This window comes from Chiloscyllium plagiosum, chromosome 3, assembly GCF_004010195.1.
Source record: "Chiloscyllium plagiosum isolate BGI_BamShark_2017 chromosome 3, ASM401019v2, whole genome shotgun sequence".
In the NCBI taxonomy this organism is placed as follows: domain Eukaryota; kingdom Metazoa; phylum Chordata; class Chondrichthyes; order Orectolobiformes; family Hemiscylliidae; genus Chiloscyllium; species Chiloscyllium plagiosum.
Genome location: NC_057712.1, coordinates 56112668 through 56113848, shown reverse-complemented (window position 1 = coordinate 56113848; position 1181 = coordinate 56112668). Strand labels below are relative to the sequence as shown.

Sequence of the window (1181 nt, the reverse complement as noted above, 5' to 3'; positions counted from 1 at the left end):
TATCTCTTCCGACTCAATACACAGTCTCCCACTACTGTCCTTGATCAGACCTATCCTCGTTCTCGTCATTCTCATGTTTCTCACATACGCATAAAAGGCCTTGGGGTTATCCTTGATCCTACCCGCCAAAGATTTTTCATGCCCTCTCTTAGCTCTCCTAATCCTTTTCTTCAGCTCCCTCCTGGCTCTCCTGTATCCCTCCAACACTCTGTCTGAACCTTGTTTCCTCAACCTTATGTAAGCCTCCTTCTTCCTCCTTAGAAGACATTCAACCTCCCTCGTCAACCAAGCTTCCCTCACACCATCTCTTTCCTGCCTGACCGGTACATACATATCAAAGACACATCGTATCTGTTCCTTGAAAAAGTTCCACATTTCAACGACATCCTTCCCTGAAAACCTGTGCTCCCAATTTATGCTCCTCAGATCCTGTCTTGCAGCATCGTATTTACCCTTCCCCCAATTGTAAAACCTACCCTGTTGTACGCACCTATCTCTCTCCATAACCAAAGTGAAAGTCACAGAATTGTGGTCACCATCACCAAAATGCTCACCCACGAACAAGCCCATCACTTATCCCAGTTCGTTACCAAGTACTAAATCCAGTATGGCCTCCCCTCTGGTCAGACAATCTACATACTGAGTTAGAAAAGCTTCCTGGACACACTGCACAAACACCGCCCCATCCAATCTACTTGATCTAAAGAGCTTCCAATCAATATTTGGGAAGTTGAAATCGCCCATGACTACTACCCTGTGGCTTCTGCACCTTTCCAAAATCTGTTTCCCAATCTGTTTCTCCACATCTCTGCTGCTATTGGGGAGCCAATAGTAAATACCCAACAAGGTGACTGCTCCTTTCCTATTTCTGACTTCAACCCATTCTACCTCCAAAGACAGATCCCCCTTGAACTGCCTTTCTGCAGATGTTATACCATTTGTAATTAGCAACGCCACCCTTCCTAATCTTACTGAAACATCTGTAACCAGGAACCTCCAACAACTATTCCTGTCCCTCTTCTATCCACGTTTCCGTGATGGCCACAACATCATAGTGCCAAGTACCAATCCACACCTTAAGTTCACCCACCTTAGTTCTGATACTCCTTGCGTTGACGTATACACACTTGAGCCCATCTCTGTGTCCGCAAGTATTCTCTGTCAGTGCTACCTTCTCCACA

At 45.7% G+C, this 1181-nt stretch overlaps 1 long non-coding RNA gene across 1 annotated transcript in view; it reads right to left on the bottom strand.

Annotated features, from left to right (window-relative positions):
• Positions 1-1181, bottom strand: part of LOC122543614 — an 18467-nt gene that overhangs the window by 16313 nt on the left and 973 nt on the right. The window lies entirely within an intron of this gene.